Raw genomic sequence first — 25,161 nt, 5'->3', positions numbered from 1 at the left:
AATAAACAAATATGTAGTATAACCAAGTGATCAGTTCATTCATTAATCTCATCATCAAGTTTCATCATCGACTACATTGGGTCTAGAAGTAAGAACAACCGGTAAGGTTCCGTCCTAAAGGACTTCAGGCTTTCAATCAAACTCTGCAGATGTGTACAACTATACCCACAAGGACACCAAGGACGAACCTGCATACCCCGGGTCTAGAGTTAAGGGTTACCTCATGGTTCCGACCTTTCCTTAATGTGGCTCTCAAATCGATGAACAGTTTGACTGGGTATCAGTGTAATGCCATCGCATCTACACTACATCACCCCTCACGCCAAATCCGCGCGATCAGTGAGTCATCACCAAGTAATTGGCTTATCGCCCCCATTTGCGACAAGTGGTCAGTATAGGTGGTTACTCAGACTCGCTATCCCATGAACAATCCTTAGCTACTCCATGAGCTACGTCACTTGAGATCCAACACTCACAGTGACCTTACCCCTCGCTTGAGTAGAAATTATCAAATTTATCATCCTATTAATAATTCCATGTTGTGGTTGATCCTTAGTCACATTGAGTATTTTTTGGTCAAGTTGACACCCTTTCAAGTTTTAATAATTAATTATCTCGGTGTAGCTCCTACACGCACGAGAGTGAGTTCCCTTCTCAAACTCGACTTCTAACAAAACTAGCCAACTAAGCAATTAAGTGATCCCTTCCCATTGGTTAATTATTATGGGCTATGATAACTCAATGAGTAGTTCTAGATTAATGGAAAAGATTGAGTGATTAATCAATTGCAAATGAAATGCACAACTCATAATGAAACCAATAAATATGTATCCAGAATAGGGTTCATAGTAGTGGGGTGCCTGCCTGTCATGACCTCCCGATGACTGACATTGACGATGATGATCTATACACGTCCCTCACATCCTAAATTAACCTCAAAGAGAAGATAGGATACATGGGAGAAGAACTTGATGATTGAATAAATAAAGGGAGATAGAGACCTTATGATTTGGAACTTGGGAAGAGATATCTAATAGTGTCTAAGCGTTACATTAATTATCGTCTTGGCAAGTGTGAAGGTGAGTGGATCCTTGGTTAGGTTTCTAAACATTTCAGCATCTTGTGTTACCCGACGGACACTCCGCCGTAGGAGGCGGACCCTCCGTGGAGTTGTTTCCAAAGGCTATCAGGCTCTGTTTGAGCTCTGGGTGGTTTGATGGACACTCCGTCATGAGTGATGGACACTCCGTGGGTTGATGGATTATTCCATAGAACATTCCATGGGGTTAGGACTTAGGCATTTTCTGGTGGTCAGTGACTGACGGACACTCTGTGCCAGGTGATGGATGCTCCGCCAGCAACTGGGTGCTCTCGGGTTCTCTAGAAATTAGATTTATAATTTTGCGGACACTCCGCGACATTTCATGGACACTCCACGGATTTACACAGAGAAGGTTTTAAGTGCTTGGCCATGAATTTTACTAAGTGCAAGAGTTGATGGAGCCTCTGCCACAAACGACGGACCCTCCGTCGGTAGGTTGACAAAACCTATGTGTTTGGTTGTGAGCTTGATTAAATTCTAGTTTGAGGATGAGTTTCATTATTGTTGGTATTTCTTACGTCATGAATAAATCCGCAAGCATACGGATACCACTGTAGCTTTCACCCGAGAGTATTCAAGGGTATCAAATCCATAGGGAACATGTGTACTCTTCTAGCTGGTTCATCCAAGGACAACACAAGGATAAAGTTGGCACGGTTAGAGAGGATTCCTATGGCTTTAGGGTCTATGGGAAAGATAAACTCTTCCTTTACTTGCTTGCTTTGGGCACCGGATTGCACTTGGTCTACCAAGTGATGCCGGCCTGTAGCTCTACGCTGACCCCCTCAACCGTTTGGAATGAGGCAAACGAAAGTAACCTCAAGCCTAGACACCACATCTACACTATCGATCACTACTCTAACGTCGTACAAGATTATCCATCTTCATCAGGAGTCCTCTACTAGAGTATCCATTACAAGAATGGATGATGAACCCATAAGCAAATAAGAATAAAGCTTAATTAACCAAGATACTCACCACCATATGAATCACGAACACTTACTTAGAGAAGAAAGCATCCATCAAGGTACAAGCTTGGGGAGGCTACCGACAAACCCGACATTTTCCCCGAACTCTCCCTCACATCTCTCCCTATTACTAAGCTCTAGCTAGCTAGGGCCTATGCGATGGAGTGGTGCTCTTGCTCTCCCCCATGGGGCCTCATGTGTTGTGTTGTGTGGAATGAGGAGGGGATGGCCTCTGTCATAGCCAGTTTTGGAAGCAAAACCAAGTACATAATCACATGTGTGCCCAGAGATCAATCTCACACATGTAGGACAAATTACAAGAGTACCAAGTACAAAGCTTTATTACATCACATTTAGTAAATCATTACAATAATATCAAAGTCTCAACAAAAGAGAAATAAGATAACTAAGCACTCCGGTAAGCTCCTCCATAAGCCATAGGGACACCGACCGGTTGACCCCAAGCCTAGTAATCCTCGGGGTACTCAGCATATCCACCATTATCTGTTACCCATCGGAGATTTTTATCCAGTAATAAAAATAAACAAGTGTAAGTACATCTCATACTTAACAAGAATAACATGGAGTTCATGAGGCTCAAAAGGTAGACACTAGTTTAACTGCATTAGCTTTTAATGAGTCACAATTTTAGCATTAATAGAAACAAATAAGTAATGCCCCAATTAATCACATGAAACTGATAACATGAATAAAGAATAGCATTTAAAAACATTGGCGATTCATTTGTCATTATTCCATAAGGGTCCAAGGCCGCTCGTGTCCGTGAGCACGGCTGTTATAACAGTTTTATACTCTGCAGAGGTTGTACATCTTTACCCATGAGCTGTGATACCCATATGCCCGGGTTAATTACTCCCAAAACACTTCCAAGGTGAGCGGGCAGGGATCACTATGAAGTCTCACTACACCACAACACTAATATAGCGTCACATGTGTGTCGTTATAGGTATACTTATACCGTTGAACTGTTGGTCGGTATAGCTAGCCCACAGAGCAAGTGTCGATAAATATACTTTTTGCGATAAACTATCGGCCGGTATAGATATTTTGTAGAGTCAAACCATCGGTCGGAATAGATTAGTAAAGAGGACGAGCCATCGGTCGGTATAGGTGGCTCTAGCGTGCTGAAAATAAAAACAGACTCATCCATGGGAAGCTAAAAACCAAACTAGGCCCGTTCACGGCAAATTGTTAGGCCCAAATACTGCCGTCTCCAAACCCTAACTCTTCATTGTCGCTCCTCTCTAGTTTCCCAGATCCCGCCGCCTCCATTCGCGAAGGGGAAAAACTCCCGTCGCGCCTTGCCTACTCCCGCGGGCACCAGAACCTCCACCGCCGCCATACTCTGCTGCTGCCTTCAAGCTCCGCCGTAGCCGCCCAACTCTCTCCTGTGATCTTGGTGTCCCGCCCTCTGCCCCTCCAGGATCCCGCTCCCCGCAGCTAGCGACGCATCATGGCTACAGTGCGCTGCTTTGTGGCCGGCGCCGCCGCCCAGTGATTCATGCAACCAGCGATGCTCCATGGGTAAGTCCTTCTCCCAGTATTAGTTCCTGTCCTCCTCTCCCTCCCAGATCCAGCACCAGGCGGTGGCGCTCCGTGTCTCACACACGGCAGCAGGAGCCCCCTCCCCCGCACCGGCGCTGTCCCACCGCATCTACTCCTTGGGATGCGTATTCCCCATCGACGACCCGACCTTGCATGGCATCGTGGATTCGTCTGCTGTGTAGCTGTTGTCCGCTCCAAGGAAACCATAACAGGGAAGGCAACCATCTCCAGCTTCTAGTCCGCTCCTCTATGGTTAGGTTCTTGCTACTGGGAATTCTAATTTTTGTGTGTGATATTTGTTGGAGGAGGATGCGCAGAACCACAAAAAAAAGAGACATGGACAAGGAGAAGCTTGGCTGGAATATGTGACTGCTTGTTTGTGCTCGGAGACACCTGCAAGTGAACCTGGACATGTCAGCGGAGACAGCTCTCCAAAACATGCACCAAAAGCATAACCTTATAGGTCCAAACTTTTTTTGGCTATTTACTGTATCATGTAATACCGATTTTTCTTTCATTAGTGATAGAGCTTTCCAGCTGCTGGCAGATTACTGCATTTGGGTCAATACAACTATGGTTTGTTTAAATTGTACCAAACACGTTTGGTAGCTAATAACAATAGGTAGTTTGTCCATCAATTACAGGTTTGTTTGCTAAATAATTTAGTTTTGTTTCATACTCTACTTACGTTGCCCATTTTCCTTTTAGTTTGCTAAATAATTTGCTTCTTGAGTTTAATACAAGATCAGCTTCTGTAGATTCCGTACGAAGTTAGGATTAACACTTGAGGTAGCCTCACTACCGGAAACCGGCGATTTGCCGAGTGCTGAGGCTTTGCCGAGTGTATTTTATCGGGCACTCGGCAAATACCGTGTTTGCCGAGTGCCAAATAAAATACACTCGGCAAACAAAAACACACGGCAAAATACGTCTTTGCCGAGTGTTTTTTTCTGGCACTCGGCAAAGAAGCTTTTTGCCGTGTGCATTTTTTTTTGCCCTCGGCAAATCATTTTTTCGAAGCAATTTTTGAGGCCCTAAATGAATTCAAATGAAAAACTTTTCAACTACAAAGTTGTATAACTTCTCAAGATCTACAAAGTTTATTTTGGTCATTTCTTCATTTGACAAAGCGACAATAACGTCTTTGCCGACTCTTTTTTTGCCGAGTGCTCTTTGCCGAGTGCAGCACTCGGCAAAGCCTTTGCCGAGTGCAAATTGGGCTTTGCCGAGTGCCCCTGGCACTCGGCAAATTCACTGAGTCCGGTAGTGCCTCACAAGAATTTTTATGTCGTTTCTATTTTTAGCTACTACTTAATTGTTGCTATAGTGGTTTTATGTTACTAGCATATCCTGTTATTTCACCCTCTGGTCAAGCAAACAAAATGTCAAAAACGTCTTGGTTATTTTAGTTCAATGCTTCTTTGTTTGGTTTGTGCCTCCATGATTTGCTTATGTTGCATCTTTGGTTCCATGTTAGCAGGCTTTCTTGTTATTTCACCTTCTGATTAACCAAAAAAAGGAACTAGACATATATATTATTTAATTCAGTTCTTCTTTGCTCTGTATCTAGCTCCATGCATATCAATTGATACTAATCGACAGTTTGGCACTCAATACAAAATAATGTCCACTGCAAGGTGCAAGTTCAGAATGCTGTCCTCAATCTTATATTGGATAACACAGTTTGGCTGGTTCCGAGCTCTCAGTTTCTCTTGGTTTCTTTAAGCTTGCCCTTTATTTAAATGTGAGGTGAGCATCTCTTCTTTGCTTGTTTTTTATCAAATAAGTTTGTTATATAGACGAATTAGAATGGAGTATGATTTTTTAGAGCCTATGCAATGATCTTGTGTAGCAGGATTTTTTATGTAAGCACATACTGAAGTTCATACCATTGCTTTCTCTGTTATTTTACTTAGAAAGTCTTGCCAACTAGCAATACAAAATATATGTAATTTGATACAGCTGCAGAAACATCCTGAGCTTTGGTCTGATGTTTGCTATTCTCATTTGTAATTGGTTTGAGTTCAAATTTAGTTTAAATGGCAGCTTATTATGATATATTTGGCTCAAGTAATTGAAGCACATATTTTTAGTGAAAGCTACATGCTAGATGATTTAAACCGCACAATGTCCTAATTCACATGTATATGAATTATGACAATTTTCAGATTTTCATGAACTATTTTCATGTCTTTAAGTTATGGATTTCCATCTTGACAGCCTCCAAATAAATAACAATTGTGTTGTAGAAGCTATGGTAAATACATTGTTTCCGTGCTAATAGTGTCATCCACAGTCCGCTTTTCAATACTGCCTTTCAGATCATCACATGTGCTTGCTTACTGCTAAAATTACCACTGCATGTTCTGAAGAGTGAATTTGGTTACTATTAAAATTTACGGCAAGATGTTTGCAACTATAGGATCACATGATTTCCTGTTCTGTAAATGGTGTATAAAGAATATATTGCCAACTTTTAGCTTGTTTCATGTTAAATATCATCTAGACAGCAATATTTTGTGTTGACACTGCATATTTAGTATTTACACGCTGATGGTTATTTTATTAGTTATATCAGCATGTATAGGCTATGTTTAATTCATCATCTTATATGTTAACCTCCAGTGCCAGCCCATATACTAAATCTGTATATTGCTTTGAGTTAGGTACTATCAGTTTACTTATTTATTTCATTTATAATGGTTTGCGACATTGAACTTTCCTTTTTATGAAATTTGGCTATTAATTTTAGAGAACCTCTTGGAGTTGATCTTATTGGTTGTCTTTGTCCAACTTTGGTAAAAATTGTCGCTAATTGGATATTCATATTGCATTTCAGCCATCCTACAAGGCCTAGGCAGCGTACCTGATGGTGTCGACAAGTTAAAAGGGCTCATCGAAGCTGTGTTTTGTTTTGAACCTATTAGAGACAAGACTCTTAGCTCACTGTTAGTGAAATTTGAGCAGTGAGCTTTAGGTGTTAGTGAGCTAAGCTTTTGGTTACAAGTGGTGGATGTATGACTTTTGGTCACATGAGGTAGATGTAGGGATGTTGATGGCTTGCTCATGCACAAACTTCATGTTTGCGAGCTTCTAATCTATTTTGTACTTATGAACTTGAATCTGACCGACCTTACATTGGGCTACTCATATATGAATGAATTAGTTATGGTTAATATATCTTGTAATGAATGTGCATGCATTGATAATATATTATTTTTGGGTTATTATGTACTACTGATTATCAACATATATATTGTCTCTATGTGAATGATTCGCGTTGGATTGTCAGTTGCTAAAAGTATTTATAGCTTCAAACTATGTGTCGGTATATGTAGCCCCTAAGGCATCAGACTATCGGTCGCTAAAAACTTGTCGGTCGGCGTAGGCTATACCGACACCACTTTCAGCGGCTGCAAGTAAGTGTCGGCATAGATCTATACCGACCGACGGAGCGTCGCTATATCGACCTATACTGACCGACAGTACGTCCCAAGTCTGGGGCTGCGGTGTAGTGTCTTTCAAAGGTTTGTCTAACAAGTTAGGGCCACTAGGTTTCCTTGGCAAGCAGATGTAGACCTCCCCTTCTGAAAGGCACAATAACGCGCAGCCTATACACTAACGGACAGAGGCCGCACTATACCCGAGTTAGCAAGCCCCTTTTGCGCCATAAAGGTAACCTCTAACAAGCTAGAAAAGGTCCTCATACTTGACTAAAGCCAGAGCCATGTAGCACTCATGATTGCACTGTAAGTCCCGGATGTTTGCTTAAAGATAAGTCCTTAGGGAGGACAAGAGCATCATGTATAAAGCCAAATGCTCCCACCCTTTAGTTCACGTTGCTAAAAAACATCTTTTATCTTTATTGCATACTCCATTAATCAAGTTACAGTTCATGATCATAATTAATTGAGCACTAGCACAATACTATCCAATGCAAGTATCCCATAGGTATCAAGGAACAAGATACAAAAGCTAGGACATCCTTAGTGGGAACAAGGTAGACACATGCAATATGAATTATGTGATTAAGGTGAATAGGATAACAAGGATGGTCCCATGCTATACTTGCCTTGCTCAAAGGGCTCCTGCTGGTCCTGCTCATCAAAGTAGAACTCCTGATCACCCACGTATTGCTCACTGTCTATACTCAATCATCATAGCAACATATAAGCATCCAGAAGCAATCATGCAAAGCAAACAAGACTATAGGTTAGAACAATACACCAATAGTAGGAAAAGATGTTAAAAAGCTTTTATATCAAATCTACGCATTACTACGATCACACAGACACAAAAACCACTGAAATCGGATCTAAAACGAAGAAGATATGAATTAAACAAGATTTCCTATATAAAATTTAATAGATTTAAATCCAAAAACTAACCATGAATTTTTAATGTATAAAACATGATTAACAGAGTATAGGTTAGAACAATACACCAATAGCGGGTTTGACTTGGTTGTTGCACACGTGGCGTGAGGGGACTGAGCCATGGTGGTGCACCAGCCGACGTGGCCGTGGACTTGGGGCTGTGGACCCGTCCACGCTGTTCCGTGAGCCAAACCGGTACGCACTTAAGTGGATCTAATCGCGTCCGTTGATTCGCGATCCTCTGCCTGAGAACGTTTGGGCGAAAATGGCCACCGGAGCAGCGCAACTGACGGTGGCGCGCCATCGCCGGAGTGGGCGAGAGCTCACCGGCGTTCGATGATATGATGATTCTGGGTGCCACCGGTCAAAGCAATGGTACGGGGAGGTAGAGGAGATGACAACGGTCTCGTCTGTGGTATCGGTTGAGGTCAATATGAGACGGAGACGGTGGCATGCATGTTCTTGCGGCTCGAAAAGACCGGCGATGCTCCGGTGAGCTCGTGCAGGTGCAAAAGAGCGAGAGGGGGAGCATAGAAGATACCGGTGACTTTCTTGCCTTCACGCGCAGCTCGGGAACGCGGTCATGGCGGCAGAAGAGCAGCGGTGGCGGAGATCAAAGCGGTGGCGGAGATCAAAGCTGCGGCGGTGCTTCTAGGGTTTGGGCGCTCGAGTACGGCAGCTAGGGCATGGCTGTGGCTGCAGCTAGGGCTCAGGGTGGAAGCGACGGGGTGTGGGCATCGGCTTTTATAGCCCGGGGGCTGTGCCATCGATGGAAGGGAGGTAGACCGGGATCTGATTCGCTGCGGCGAGAACAGGGAAGGCGGCCTCTATTTTGTTATAAAACTTTGTTTCCATTCTAACCCTTTTCACTCCATCTAAATAGATGATTCGTAATGAGAAAGCCGCCCGCATCAGCTTTGGAGGACCATGTCTCAATAGAGGGAACTACGCCTTGAAACCACAGCTGGGTGGAGAAGCTCTTGCTACCGCACCAAAGGCACGACACATTTGTTGGCGCAAGGAGTACCATACCAAGACCTTTAGAGATGCATTCTTTCACTCTTGACTTGCGCGTATGTTGCAAGACCACTACCCGAACCAGCAAGCCAAGGTGGAGTATAAATGCACTGAGTGGACTCATCCCATGTATGAGGGCCACTGGAGCACAGAAGCACACATTACTAGGTGGAATGAGGATGCTGGTTCACATGTGGTGGAATCCATTCACTCGTCCCCATCTGATCGCCTCGACATGCATGCTGGCATATCTGATGCTGCTCATCAAGCTCTTTTGATATATCGTGGAAAACATTATGATGAGATGAAGGGGGACAAGTACAAGTATTTTCCCCGACGACCCTCAGTAGAATTGCAATGTGTTATAGCTGATCCCTGTTTAGAGCTCAATGAACAACTAAAGGAGATGGCCTTGACCATTCAAGTCATCCATCAAAAGTTGGAAGATAGTCAACTGGAGTTGGCGGAAGTAAAAGACTATGAGGAAGCCCTTGATGAGATTGATGAGTGGAGGACGTGTCCCGCTCAACCCCACGCAAGAGATGCTACCCCGGATGCCCCTGCAGTTACACCGTGTTTAAGAAATAGGAGTTTGTATCCCCATATGTAATAAAACCGCTAGTACTGAAGTTGAGTCAAGACAGCAGTCTCTATGTGTGACTTGTGAACCTATAGTGTTTGGTTGATTGTCCTTATGATAATAATTGAGTTGGATCTTTGTAATGAGTGCAATGATCTTGTGGGTTTTGTCCACAATTCCATTTAGTTTATAGGTCTACGGTATAAGGATTAATGAAATAAATTGTTGGGTTTTGGTTTCCCCTGTTTTTCCCCATCCTGTCTTTTCAGAGCAATCTGTCTTTATCAGTTCATACCTCTGATTATGGACGACCAAAAATCATGGAAAATTATGTACAATAGTAGACTTCGAGATCTTTCTGTGACCGTAAGAATCACCTTCATAGCTGTTTTGGTTTGGAAGTTACGAAAATCACAAGTCGATGATTCTGCACTATCTGTAAGTCTGAACAGTTTTGGTTGTGCACTGTTTTCGACAAACTTAACTACAGAATATGGAAAAGTGTTATATAAGAAATTTATGGAGAATTTGATAAGCTTTCCAACGGAATGAGCCACAACTTCATTGGGTTAACAGGACATGAGTTATGACTGTTTTTGTGCACTGCTATTTATCTGCTCACAAGAAAATTCCAGGTTACTTGTTCTTATCTATATGCGTGAGTTTCTCTTGGATATCAGAAGGCTGTTATGAAAGTTCACCCACTTGGAAGAAGATCCAAGCTATCTTTTGGTGTCCCCTAGTTTATCTCTTCATAAGGGGGTAGCCAAGCTAAAAGAAGTTGCAAGACGAAGGTTTCATATGTTGTAGTGTTCAAATTGGAAGTATCGGTTATCCCTATAGTTGGGTTTTCTTTGGTTTCGCTTATCTTGTCATCTCATGAAGCTACAGTTAGGAATGCCATGAACAACTAAGTCTTAATGTATACATGTTGGAAACAGATGGTTACTGCCAGGAGAAGTGCTTCACTGGGTGCCAGAAGGAATATTCCCAATTCTAGTCCACCGCCATCAAATTCTCCAGCAATAGAGCAAGCCTTGATGACACAGATTCAACTGTTATAGACTTTTGTTCAAAATGTGCTTAAAAATCAGCATCAAGCACCACCTATTGACAAGCATGGAGAAATTATGAAGGGATACCCACTGACATTCTCTGATGAGGACATCACTCCTTCAGATGCACCCGCTGATCCTCCAACCATTAAGCAAGGTCCAATGACCCGAGCGCGAAGGCGACAACTTAATTTAGAGGTGAGCTCGTTCTTAAGTGATCCTTTTTAAACTTTTGAGAATAGATTGCTACCTAATGATGTTATATTAATTAGGAACATTGGAGAGGGTCATGTGGGACTTAGAGGAAGAGGTGGAGGTGATGACTACCAGCAAGGACATCCAACAAAAACCAGAGGCCTGGTCCAACATGATTTCGAGTCTGCCTCGGCCTCCAGGACTAGTCTGCCTTAAACTGGTCACCCAGGAGGCATCTGGACTCCGTTTTCGATGATCCACATATCGTTGGAAAGCTAATTTGATAAGGAAGCCAATGTATGTGGTCTGACATCAAAATCTCTTGGTAATCCATGGGAATTGTTGAAATAAATCAGCGTCCAGAATCTATCTAGGTGCTGCGTCACCGTATCTGGTCCAATGGGTCGTGTATCATCTTTGAGCCCGTTAGGGGGGCGCGTCCATGGTAGGTGACGACCCTAAGACCTTTATAATCATACGCCGCCACCGTCATTAGGTTTTGGGTTTTCCTTAGATCATTTTATCCATTGACAGTTGCCATTCATCGGTTTGTGAGACCCCACTTTGAGAACTTAATCATTCATCTGCAGTTTGTCCCAAATCTTTGAGCTGCGTTCTTTCGAGTTCTTGCTTGTGCTCTTCATTTCGCAGGCAAAGATTAGCCTAGGTGGCGAGGTCAACCGGTTGGAGACACGGTTGATAACCAGAGGAGTTGTGGTGCTAAGGTTGCAGGGTTCGGGTCTTTCGATCTGAAGCTGGATCGGTGTGTCGTGCTCCGCCTTAAACGATAGTTATCTCCTACCTGACAGAAGATCGGGAATCATGTTCCCATCAAGTGGTATTCAGAGCTAAGGTATACCGTCAGGTTCGCATTTATGCCCTAGTTTGAGTGTTTCGCATTCGTCCCATAGTCCACCGCCATATTTGTTTTCCTGTCCTAGAACCTTTCCGCGCCATAGCCTTTGCATATTTCAGTTCCAGAGTCCGTCGTGTTGAGTTTGTGTCCTGGTCGAGGTCTTGTTGCTGGTTAGGTTGTGTTAGAGTCCAGTCCGTGTGTTTCCCCCATCGTTTCCATCAAACCCTAGCCGCCGTGACCACTTTTGCGCGCATTGTTCCCGTTTTGTCCTCTATTTCGGAGTCAGCACTTGAAACTGGTCTAGTTTTCGCATACGAACTTGGATTTCAACGTTCCATATATCAAAATTGATCAGAAAATTTTTTCGGATCCGTCCATCCTCGTTCTCGTCGGGGTCCAAAAATTTTATTTTGCCCAAAAACTGGTCACAAGATCCACTTTTTGTGGTCACAAGCTTTTTATCAATTTTGAGCACATATTCTGAATTTTCCACAAGCCACGTCTTTCACTTGTTTAAGCTCAAATTTTCTGTGGTTACTTCTTGTGTGCTCCTAAGTCAAGAAAAAAATAAGAAAAAAATAAAAAGAAAAAGTCAAAGTTTCCAAAAAAAAACAACGACGTCCTAAAAGAAGAGAAAAAAAGAGAGGGGTAAAAGTGGAACAATATTTACAGGAGCACATAGAGAAGGCCTAAGTGAGCAGTGTTAGCATGTGCTGTCTTATGCTTTGTTCCTGTTCCTCTTGCTGTCAATCATAGTTGTTTCTCCATACTTGTTGTCACACACTTGGTACTTGGAACACGTTAGACCAGCAACGAGAACAAGTATTTGGGACTATAATTCAACATTACTATCTGTTACTGACTTGTGTGCCACATATACATATTTTTCTTGTTTGTGTGCCTTCCAGGCTCCACATATTTTTCATATCAGTACAGAAAAAGTCCTTGCAATCGCGGTACCACTTCCTCACAGTTATCACAACCAAGCCACCGGTTGCCATCCTCTGCTCGCGTTGGTAAGAACTTGGTAAGACGTGTGTGAGGGTGTGATTCCACCAACTAATCCCAAATAGTTGATAGGGTCTTTTGTTGATAACTAACCATGCCCGATGACGTACCTGTTTTGTCTAGTCAGTTGCAGGACCTCTCGGATCTCCTAATGCAACAGATGGGCACATTAAATGACGAAGTTAGAGGCCTCCATCATGACTTTGAGAGAGTGGACAGGCGAGTTGCCGACCTAACAGGGAGGATTCAACAGCTAGAGATCAATCCTCCTCCTCTTCCCGAGGTTGACAATAACAAGAAAGAGGATGATGATAATGATGATGGTTTTCCAAAATTGGAGGAAGATGTTATTTATGGTTCTGATGGTTTGCCTGACAACATCGGTACCAACGCAAACCGTCTGCGTAGAAAATAGCTCCTCAAGAATAGAACAGGTTTGGGAGGTAATAAAACCTGACATAATCAAGGTAACAATGATCCTTATGCTAAAATTAAATTTACCATTCCATCTTTTCCTAGGAAATATGATGCTGAGGAATACCTAGATTGGGAGATGACATTAGAACAAAAATTTGTTGCCCATCTTGTACCTGATCACCATAAAGTTAGACAAGCCACTAGTGAATTTAAAGATTTTGCTCTAATATGGTGGGCTTCCTTACAACAAAAACCTAATTCATGGGAAAACCTCAAACTTAGCATGCGTGATAGATTTGTACCTATATCATATAAACGAGATTTGCACAAGAAATTACAATGTTTAGAGCAGGGAGATATGTCTGTACAGGAATATTTTGCAGAGCTTCAGAAAGGCATGATTCGTTGTGGGGTAGAGGAGGACCTGGAGGATAAATTGTGTCTTTTTTATGGTGGTTTGAGACCTGAAATCCAGGATATTGTTGATTATAAAGATTTTAACACTACCAACCAGTTGTTTCAGATTGCTATGCTTGTAGAGAAAGAATTGCAGGGATGACAGCAACAACCACCAAGGAGCAGAAGTAACTATGGTAGCTCCTACATGCCCAAGGCCATCATGCTGCCGCCCGCCAAGTCATCGGGTGCATCTCCTTCAGCGCCATCTGTAAGCACATGGTCTCCTCCACCAGCAAGCACACATTCAGCACCACCAGCAATTTCTCCTTCGAGTGCCGGTAAGACTCGTTTGTAGGTCTCGGCTAAGAGTTCCTCATCTGTGGCTTCCACCAGATGCTCTTCGGCCATTCAGTGCCATTGCTACCAGGGACTTGGGCATGTGGCAAGGGAGTGTCCTAGCAAGCGCGCATACATTGCTATAGAAGATGGAGGCTACGTCAGTGCTTCTGATATAGAGGACGATGCTAAAGAAGAACCTGCTTCAAATGAGGATCAGTAGGGAGTTTCTTTAGGCTCAGATGATGCAGGACACTAGAAGATTTGCATTGTGCAGCGCGTTCTTAGTACACAGATGGAGGAAGCAGAGAAGCAGCAGCGTCATAACTTGTTCCAGATTTTATTTGTGATTAAGGACCGGCGTGCACGAATAATTATTGATGGAGGAAGCTGCAACAATTTGGTAAGTGCTGATTTGGTCAAGAATCTTGGGTTGACGACGCGCCCTCATAAAAATCCGTATCACATTCAGTCGCTAAACGACTCAGGTAAGGCCAAGGTAACTCAAACAGCTCGGGTGCATTTTTCTCTTGGTCCATATTCTAATTATGTAGATTGCGATGTGGTACCCATGCAAGCTTGCTCTCCTTTGTTGGGTCGACCTTGGGAATATGACAATAATGCTATCTACCATGGTAGAAGTAATACATATACTCTTATGCATAATGGACAAAGGATTACTTTGCAACCCATGACCCCTGCACAAATTGTACAAGTTGAAAAAGAGAGATTAGCTAGTGGATCTAAACAAGTTTCTGCTAAAACTAGAAATCAGCATGTAATTAAATTGAAGAATCCAGTGATGTTTGCTACTAAACTTGATTTAGCAGAGATTAATGATGTGTACTATGCCTTGGTATGCAAAGATGTTTTATTTTCAACGGATGCTATTTCTAGCACTTTGCCACCTTCTATCACTAACCTTTTGCAGGAGTATAGTGACGTGTTTTCGACCGAGATACCTCCAGGACTTCCACCTATTCGAGGCATTGAGCACCAGATTGACTTGATACCTAGAGCGACCTTGCCAAACCGAGCTGCTTATAGAGCCAACCCCGAGGAGACTAAGGAGATTCAGCGCCAAGTCCAAGATCTTTTGGACCACGGGTATCTACGTGAGAGCCTTATTCCTTGTGCTATACCAGTTATTTTGGTTCCAAAAAAAGATGGCATGTTGGCGCATGTGCGTAGATTGTAGAGCCACTAACAATATCACGATAAGGTACCGTCATCCTATTCCTAGGTTAGATGACATGCTTGATGAGTTAAGTGGTTCTATAATTTTTTCTATGGTTGATTTGAGAAGTGGCTACCACCAAATAAGAATGAAATTTGGCGATGAATGGAAAACTGCTTTTAAAACGAAGTTTGGATTGTATGAGTGGTTAGTAATGCCTTTTGGGTTAACTAATGCACCTAGCACTTTCATGAGATTAATGAATGAGGTTTTACATCCTTTCATTAGCAAATTTGTGGTGGTCTATTTTGATGATATCTTAATATACAGCAGATCCTTATCTGAACATCTTAATCATCTACGTGTTGTTTTTTATGCTTTGCGGGCTGCACGTTTATTTGGTAACCTCGAGAAGTGCACTTTTTGCACCGAACGAGTATCATTTCTTGGTTATGTTGTGGCCTCGCAGGGAATTGAGGTAGATGAAGCCAAGGTGTAGGCCATATAGAGTTGGCCAATGCCAACAACGGTGACACAAGTGCGGAGCTTTCATGGACTTGCAGGATTTTATCGCCACTTTGTAAAGGATTTCAGCACCATCGCAGCCCCGTTGAATGAGTTGACCAAGAAGGGCATTGAGTTCCATTGGGGAGAGGAGCAACAAGCGTGCTTTGCTCTTTTGAAGGACAAGCTCACCCATGCACCATTGCTGCGACTTCCTGATTTTGGTAAGACTTTTGAGCTAGAATGTGATGCTAGTGGAGTTGGCATTGGTGGTGTCTTAATGCAGGAAGGCAAACCTGTTGCTTACTTTAGTGAGAAATTGAATGGACCTATTCTTAATTATTCCACATATGATAGAATTATATGCTCTTGTTCGCACATTAGAAACGTGGCAACATTATTTATGGCCTAAAGAGTTTGTTATTTACTCTGATCATGAATCGCTAAAACATCTTAGAACACAAAACAAGCTGAACTGTAGACATGCTAAGTGGGCTTAATTTATTGAATCTTTTCCTTATGTCATCAAATACAAGAAAGGGAAGGATAATATTATTGCTAATGCTTTGTCTCGACGATATGCTATGCTGACCCTACTTGATTGTCGTATCTTTGGGCTTGAAACGATTAAGGAACAATATGTTAATGATGTCGAATTTAGAGATGTAATCGAACATTGTAAAGTGGGACATACATGGAACAAATATATGCTGCATGATGGGTTTTGTTTAGAGCTAACCGCCTATGCATTCCAATTGGATCCATTTGTCTTTTGTTGTTGCAGGAGGCGCATGGAGGCGGATTGATGGGACATTTTGGTGCAAAGAAGACGGAGGAGGTGCTGTCCACACATTTCTTTTGGCCTAGGATGAGGCGAGATGTCGAGCGGTTTGTGGCTCGATGCACTACATGCCAAAAAGCTAAGTCGAGGTTGAACCCACATGGTTTGTACATGCCTCTTCCCGTTCCTTCTATTCCTTGGGCTGATATTTCTATGAATTTTGTTTTGGGATTGCCAAGGACTAAGCGGGGGAGGGATAGTATTTTTGTGGTGGTTGATCATTTTTCTAAGATGGCACATTTTATTCCTTGTCATAAAAGCGACGATGCTGTTCATATTGCTGACCTATTCTTTCAAGAAATCGTTCGCTTGCATGGTATGCCGTCTACTATTGTTTCAGACCATGATGCAAAATTTTTGAGTCATTTTTGGCGTACTTTATGGAACAAATTGGGGACAAAGTTACTATTTTCTACAACTTGTCATCCCCAAACTGATGGACAAATTGAGGTAGTGAATCGAACCTTGTCCACCATGTTGAGAGCCATTTTGAAGCGCAACTTGAAGATGTGGGAAGAGTGTTTGCCACATGTGGAGTTTGCATATAACAGAGCGGAACACTCCACCACCAAGGTAAGTCCCTTCCAGGTAGTGTATGGTTTTAATCCTCGTGCTCCTATTGATCTTTTGTCTTTACCTACCACTGAGAGGACACATAATGATGCTAGAAAGCATGCTGATTTTATTCGTAAGTTGCATGAAACAACTAAAGCAAATATTGAAAAGATGAATGAAAAGTATAGAATTGCTGGTAGTGAAGGTAGAAAAGAAATTAAACTTGACCCGAGTGATTTAGTTTGGTTACATTTGAGAAAAGAAAGATTTCCAGAGCTGCGAAGGTCTAAATTAATGCCAAGAGCTTCTGGTCCTTATAAGATAATTGAGAAAATAAATGATAATGCAAACAAACTTGAGTTGCCACCCGAGTTCGGGGTTAGTCCCACTTTTAACATTGCAGATTTGACACCTTACTTGGGAGAAGAAGATGAGCTTGAGTCGAGGACGACTCCATTTCTAGCGGGGGAGGATGATGAGGACATCACTCCTTTAGATGCACCCGCTGATCCTCCAACCATTATGCAAGGTCCAATGACCCGAGCTCAAAGGCGACAACTTAATTTAGAGGTGAGCTCGTTCTTAAGTGATCCTTTTCAAACTTTTGAGAATAGATTGCTACCTAATGATGTTATATTAATTAGGAACATTGGAGAGGGTCATGAGGGACTTAGAGGAAGAGGTGGAGGCGATGATGACCAGCAAGGACGTCCAACAGAAACCGGAGGCCCGGTCCAACATGATTTCGAGTCTGCCTCGGCCTCCAGGACCAGTCTCCCTTAAGCTAGTCACCCAGGACGCATTCGGACTCTGTTTTTGACGATCCACATATGGTTGGAAAGCTAATTTGATAAGGAAGCCAATCCAAGTAGTCTCATGTCAAACGATCTTCGGAATCCATGGGAATTGCCAAAACAATTCAGCATCCAGAATCTGTCTAGGTGCTGCGTCACCATATCTGGTCCAATGGGCCGTGTATCATCTTTGAGCCCGTTAGGGGGCGCGTCCAGGGTAGGCGATGACCCTAAGACCTTTATAATAATACGCCGCTGCCGTTATTATGTTTTGGGTTTTACTTAGATCATTTTGTCTATTGATAGTCGCCATTCATCGGTTTGTGAGACCCCCACTTTGAGAACTTAATCATTCATCTGTAGTTTGTCTCAAATCTTTGAGCTGCATTCTTTTGAGTTCTTGCTTGTGCTCTTTCTTTCACAGGCAGAGATTAGCCTTCGTGGCAAGGTCGACCGGTTGGAGACATGGTTGATAACCAGAGGAGTTGTGGTGCTAAGATTACAGTGTTCAGGTCTTTCGATCTGAAGCCGGATCAGTGTGTCATGCTCTGCCTTAAACGATAGTTATCTCCTACCTGACGGAAGATTGGGAATCACGTTCCCATCATTCTCTCATGCAAGCAACCCACTAGAAATAGATGATTGGCTTAGGGCTGTGGAGCGACAACTTGACATAGCCCAGAGTGATGATCATGAGAAGGTTCTTTATGCTCCCGATCAACTTCAAGGAATTGATCTGGATTGGTGGGAATCAATTTTAGTTTGAGCATCAAGATGCAGATCATATTGGTTGGGAAGAGTTCAAAAATGATTTTAGACCTTACCATGTCCTAGCTGGATTAGTGATGATTAAGCAGGAGGAGTTCCTTAGTTTGAAGCAAGGATCTATGATGATGTGTGAGTATCATGACATGTTTACTCAGTTGTCATGCTATGCTCTAGAAGAAGTAGATAATGATGCTAAGAAACAAAAATGCTCTCTGAAAGGATTGAATGATGAGCTTCAACTACAACTAATGATCGTTGTGTATGCCGACTACCAAACATTGGTGGATAGAGCAATTGTAATTGACAACAAGCATCGGGAGATGGGAGAAAAGAAAAGGAGAACCCGAAGCCAATCTATAGATAGCAACACACATTCCCATTACATTCCCACACAAGAATTCCAACAGTGGTACCAAGAATTAACTGATTAATGGAATATGCAACATGAAATAAAAGATGCTTTTTAGCAACATGGTTTAAAGGGTGAGAGCATTTGGCTTTATACATGATGCTCTTGGCCCTCCCTAAGGACTTATCTGTTGGCAAAAGTTGGGACATACAGTACAACCATGAGGGCTACATGGCTCTGGCTTTAGTCAAGTATGAGGACCTTTTCTAGCTTGTTAGAGGTTACCTTTATGGTGCAAAAGGGGATTGCCAACTCAGGTATAGTGCGGCCTCTATCCATCAGTGTATAGCCTGCGCGTTATTGTGCCTTTCGAAAGGGGAGCCCTACATCTGCTTACCGAGGAAACCTAGTGGCGCTAACTTGTGAGACGAACCTTTGAAAGACTTCATAGTGAACCCTGCCAACCTTCCTTGGAAGTGGGTCAAGAGGCTAGCTACCTCGGGCGAAAGGGCAAATCACGACTCACGGGTAAAGATGTACAACATCTACAGAGTGTAAAACTGATATATCAGCCGTGCTCACAGACACGAGCGGCCCGGAAAACTCATAGAATAATGGAAAACTTATGGAATAATGACAAATGAATAGACAATGTTTTCAGATGCTATTCATTATTCATGTTATCAGTTTCATGTGATTAATTGGGACAATGCTTATTTGTTGCTACTAATGCTAAAATTGTGACTCACTAAAAGCTAACCGCAGTAAACCAGTGTCTTCCTTTTGAGCTTCATAACCCCATGTTATAATGTCGAGTACGATATGTACTTACGCTTGCTTTACTTTTCAATTCTTTAGAAAAATCCCGGATGGGTACCAGATTGCTAGAGTCTAGAGGAGATAGGCTTGTGATCAACCAGTTAGTTGCATCCCTATGGATTTGGAGTCTTCACCTGAAGATCAGAGTTCTCTTTCCGCTGTCTTCACTTTGAGGTTATATTCTTTATACTAATACGTTATGTAATAAGCATTGTCTTTTGACATTACCCTTATTTGTGGCTATATGTGAGATTTGACTTCTTGGGCTCACATATGGTGTGTATCTGGTTTTCTCCTTAAAACCGGGTGCTACAACCTCCTTTTATAGGTGAAGGGGAGGGGATGATTCCATGGAATATCCTCTTTATTCCCTCCATTAGTAAAGGAACCGCCATCCAGCGCATTAACTTCGAGTTAATTCACCGTGGACCGATGTTGGCAAGGTGGTAACTGCCCTCTTGCGAAGGCTGGGCCTATTTGGGCTCAATAGGTGGTCACCTAACCCCTTTTTGGGCCTTCTCAGGCTCTTCTATGGCAGGTGTACTCCTCGTGCTCTCCTCATGATGGCCATGGGTGGATTGGGCGAAGTTGAGATGGTTTTGCTTCAGTTATGGGCTCATGGATCCATTTGTTTGGGCCCATATCTGTCTGGTAAGTGGGCCTCTTTCCTTATCCAAGCTTTTTTTAATATTCACTGTGTTTTCTTAGCCCTTTATGTGCATTTGCACATATGTCCTCCCGCATATAAGCAATCACCAAAACTTGTGGAATTTGTTAGTTATAAGCCCTAATGCTAAGTTTGGTGTTTATATAAGTTGGTTTTATGCAAGATTTGGCGGCTGATTTTAGGAGTTAAGGACCGCCAACAATTATGCATGTGCAAGATGCTTCCATGGTTATTTTGGTGACATGTGAGGCTAGTGATGGCTAGGTTTGGAGCTCTAGTTATCAAGTGAATCTATGGATTTGTGGAGCATTTTATTCATGAGAAATTTAGAGATAAATCTTGAGATTGGGCAATGGGAATTTAGCTCTAAGATTTTGTGACCTCTAGGTCACTAAGACCATGGATAGAGTCTTGAGCAACCTTGATTCCAAGCATATAGAGATCAATTTGATCATCCTTGGCAAATCTTGCAAAAAAAATCCACACATTGCATGAGAGAGTGATTGAGGAGGCTTAGGAGGAGATTAAGCACTAGCTTGACCTTGATCTTATCCTTGTGATGATGGAGAGATCACCACACTCCATGCCTCAATCATGCATGAAAGATTGGGAGTTAGGGTTTGAGTGAAAAATCAAGAAGAATAAGAGGAGAGCTCTTGAGCTAACCATGGCAAGAGATTGAGATGGAGATGCTCTTGAGCTTGATGGGATGCTGCTCTTGCTACCCTTGATTCTTCCCTTCTTCTCCTCTTCTTCATCTCCCTTTGCTTCCTCTCTCTAGTTCTTCCCTTGTTCTTGCTTCTTGAGAGAGAGTGGGAGGATGAGAAATGAGAGAATGAGAGAGGTGTGGAGCTGAACCTGCTGGAGATCTTTTCCATTTCATGCATATGATAGGTGGGGTCCACTAGAGAGTGAAGGACAGCTCATATCGCATTCACTACTTTTGTTTAGGGATTTGGCGGACGGTTCACGGCATTTGGCAGACGCTGCGTCAGTTCTCTGACTCTGAGAATTTGACCTAAAGATTGGGATTTTTGGCATTGGGGCCACATCTTAATGTCCAAGAGATAGATGATTACTTAGAGAGATATTGGTAACATCGATTAGCATCTTCCGGTTGTTGGTGGTCCTTAACTCCTAAAATTAACCACCAAACCTCGCATGAAATCCACTCATATAAACACCAAACTTAGTATTAGGGATTATAACTAACAAATTTCACAAGTTTTGGTGATTATGTGTTTTGTAGGACACATGTCAGAACGACAGAGAAAACATGCTTGAAGTACGCAAGAAACATAGTGAAACATCATCCAACGCGAGCACAAGGGGGAGAAGGCCCACAAATTAGGCTACCGACAGAATTAAAGGCCAATCCCCGAGGATCACACTATGGACCCACCTTCTAGCCAGCACGACGAAGGCGGTTGAGGGGAGGTGGTACTTGGGGTCAATTGACCCCAAGGGTCTCCCGGCCCCCTCGCCACGCCTCTCGCCCCCATCCAACATGTGGCACCTCCTGGTGATCCCTCCAAGGCGGTTGCATGCGGATCCACGAAATATTCCTTTGTAAAACCGACCTTGGAGTAGTATAAGTAGAGGGAGAGACCCCCACTCTCACGCACATCACAAGGGAGCAATCTCCACTCTACTTTCAAGATGTAGAAGTAGAATAACTAGTTGGGAGTTAGGGAGAGTTGAGCTATGCTCAGGTTCTGGAGGAGTCCTCGAAGGTCTGGTATACTTTTGTATCTTTCTTGTCTCAAGTATTAATATATTTATCTTCTTTATTTACTTGAATGTCTTTCTTGGTTATCTAGTTCATGCCTTAATGGTTTAGCTAAGTATGGTTAGTATAGTTGAATCACACCTTGGCATGGGATCTCCACTCGCATCGAGTACTCTAGTTATCGTACGAGACTAGAGTAGTAATCGATAGTATAGACGTGGTGTCTATTGTGTGTGATCACTATAGCTTACCCATGCTTTAGTTATCCCTTTGGCCTGTACTAGAATAGAACCATAGTAATAGAGAAGTATATAGGAACCTTGTACTCCCCCGTTGTCCTCACAACTTAGCTTGACTGTTCTTCTATCTTACCATGGAATTCTCCTGTGTGTGTGTCATTATCCATTACTCCTATCTTATCAGTTACCCCCACATTATTCTAGTCAGAATACTAGTTAGTAGATATGTAATGGTTAACTATCAACTTCTTTAACCATTGCTTCCCTATGGACAAATACAATACCCTAGAATACTCCCGGGTGAAAGCTACAGCGGTATCCATACACTTGTAGATTTATCTGTTTGTGTTAACAAATACCAACAAGCTTTCTAGTGCCACTATTAGGGAAGCAATTGGCATAAAGATTTTAATATTGACCCTGATGTCTATTAACCTAGTTTACCACTAGCTTTTGTGTGATTATCCTTGTCTTGTTGAGTGTGGAATAAACAAGGCAACAACAACCGTTCGACCTTCTAGCTTATTTCCTCAAGAAAAAAAAAGAAAAATCATCAAGAGCCTAGGGTGCCTGCTCATTCATGAATCATCAACACCTCAACCCTATCATCCCAAAGGTATGTATATATGTGCAGAATGGAGAGAAGGTCACCGTCAAGAGAACAAAACCATCATATGTGACAGAGCAAATACGTTGCATCACTCAGAGTTCCATCTCAAATTGTGGGTGATGGTGGAATCAATCAAGGTATGTGAGAACCAACCCAATAATATCTTTCCCATTTTTGTTTATACCACTGCATGTTTGCTTGATTCATCAAATCTCTAGTGCTTTCTTTGGGTGGCTCCTTGACTTTGAACTGTATTCGGGTGCTATGCCTAGTCTAGGTAGATGGCAATTTCTTTGTCATCTATCTATTCGATGTTCTTTGTCTAGCTTTGTAGTAGACGTATGTTAAACAAGACCATTGGATTCATATGTTGGCTTTGCCATTCGGTATGATATCGGTGGATGGTTCGCGCTACGAGAGAAGGCTAAAGCCTAGATTTTCATGCATATCACTCGTTCAATTAGATTTCCTTTTTCAAAACCATGGCATATTTATTTAATTGCATTCATCCACCCCATTTGCATTGCTCTGCATAATAAAAACTATGGTTCTCTGGTTCACCATGTTTTGAAAATCTCTAAAAATTTGAACTTTTAAAATTCTTCTATAAATTAATTAAATGGACCGCGTACGTTTATTTTTGACGCGAATAGAATCCACATAAGAGAACCATGTTGCATGTGTTATGTTGTTTGCTTTTGTTAGTTGAACTTATGGTGGTACCTTTCCGTTAAAAATCATCTTTGAATTAGATTTGAAAACCATTCTAAATAGCTTTGACTAAATTCTAGGAAAAAGGAAAGACATTTCCTAAATAAGAAAAATGCCTAGGGCTCAATCTCTCCTCCCTTCCCTTCCTGGCCTGCGGATGCAGCCCGCCTCCTCCCTTCCTCCCCTCTCGCGTGGGTCGGCTCAGGGCCCCGTCCACTCAGCCTAGTTGGCATGGTAGCCATTCCCCTCCCTCATCCCTCACTGACACCGTGGTCCCGACCGTCAGTCGGCCTTCTCTCACTAACATGTGGGACCCGGTGGTCAGCTCCATCTCCTACAACGCGATTCTCGCGTCCGCACTCGCCGTGCTGGCCCCACTGTCGCTCATCCTAGAGCTGAGGACGATCAAGATGTAGATGCTAGCTGTCCCTCCCTTCGAGCCATCCCATCACCTCTCTATCTCCCCCCTGTTGCTTCACAGCACGCGGCAACGGCAGCTCCGCCTGGAATCCAGCCGACGCCATGGATGGGACCTTTCAACCTCCTCTTTCCCTGGCTGAACACAGATAAGATGACACCTCTGAAGTTTCTAGCACATTGTCTTGCGTCCTGGCTCCGAGCACGTGTAGGAGGGAGATATTTTGGCAGGCGAGAAATATCCTGCCGCTGCCACCGCCGCAATTACTCTAGAGGAGGACTGTCGACGAAATATAGTTGGCAGTCCATCTAGGGGTATGCCCATGATGATAGATTGTTGGTAGACGATGCGTGTAATTAGGAACCAGATGGTTATAGAGGCACAAGACACAAGATTTATACAGGTTCGGCCGCCGTGTTGGCGTAATACCTACGTCCTGTGTCTCATTATTCTGTATTGATTGAGGTCTGTTGGAGATATCGACTAAGGGACCCCTGCCTCTCCTTATATAGTCTGGAGGAGGAGGGTTATAAGTAAAGTATCCTATTTGGTACTATTACAATATCTAGTACAACTTGTAATCTTGCCATGCACGCCTCGATCTTATGGGTCGGGCCACCTCGGATGGTGCGGCCCATGTACCATCTTGTGGTACCCGGGGGTGTATCCCCCACAGCTAGTCCCCGAGCGCCATGTATTCTGATGCGACACGCCATTTTAACCTTCTCCGAATAGTGAGGCTTGAGTTCTTGACATCTCCGACCACCGTTGTCGCTGGAGAAATAGGTTGTCCGAAGAATGTATGGTGCTCTTAAGAAGAAAGAAAAAGATTTTCGTCCTGGGAAGTGTGCCCACTTGTATTTCTAAAAAGAAATATAAGTGCGTCTTGAACCATAGCGTCTTTGATCATCAGAGGCGTAGTGGTCGAAAAACAAGCACATTCACCGCAAGGTGAAGTGTGCCCACTTAGTCCCCGAGCCTGGTAGTAGGTGACGTAGGCACGTGGTGCCAGGGTCTAAAAAGAATTCCTAGTTAAGTTGAGAATCCAATCATTGTATAGGCGATACGAGATGCATCGGCAGGTGCATCGTACCGATGTAGTCCC

This window comes from Miscanthus floridulus, chromosome 18 (assembly GCF_019320115.1).
Source record: "Miscanthus floridulus cultivar M001 chromosome 18, ASM1932011v1, whole genome shotgun sequence".
Taxonomy (NCBI): Eukaryota; Viridiplantae; Streptophyta; class Magnoliopsida; order Poales; family Poaceae; genus Miscanthus; species Miscanthus floridulus.
Note: the sequence above shows the minus strand (reverse complement) of the source record.